Source organism: Mesitornis unicolor, unplaced genomic scaffold, assembly GCF_000695765.1.
Source record: "Mesitornis unicolor isolate BGI_N332 unplaced genomic scaffold, ASM69576v1 scaffold6245, whole genome shotgun sequence".
In the NCBI taxonomy this organism is placed as follows: Eukaryota; Metazoa; Chordata; class Aves; order Mesitornithiformes; family Mesitornithidae; genus Mesitornis; species Mesitornis unicolor.
Window position 1 is genome coordinate 1,613 of NW_010183551.1, and position 371 is coordinate 1,983.

General features: G+C 61.2%; 1 protein-coding gene across 1 annotated transcript in view; it reads right to left on the reverse strand.

Annotated features, from left to right (window-relative positions):
• Positions 1 to 371, reverse strand: part of ARHGAP39 (Rho GTPase activating protein 39) — a gene marked incomplete at its 3' end in the record, with an annotated part of 10,053 nt that overhangs the window by 1,551 nt on the left and 8,131 nt on the right. The gene's annotated exons all lie outside the window — the stretch shown is intronic.

The window sequence follows — 371 nt, forward strand, 5'->3', positions numbered from 1 at the left end:
TGGCCCCACGCCGGGCAGATCCACCACGGCTCAATGTGGTGCTGGTGTCCTCCAGATGTCCCCGCTGGGGACCCAAAAACAACCGGAGCCATCCCAGCTCCATCTCCCAAGGGTGCCCAGGCAAGTGGAAAATCTGGGACCCCCCCAGGACCCCCACCTCTGCGAGATCACAGAATCGTGACGGTTGGAGAAGACCTCTAAGATCAACAAGCCCAACCATCAACCCAACCCCACCATGGCCACTAAACCATCTCCCAGGATGGCATCGACCTGTGGGATTTGGGGGTCCCCAACCCTCCAGGGGTGCAATGAGAGTCCAGCAGGCAGCACCCCCTCCACCAATGATCCCCGTGTCCCTGCTGACCCGGATC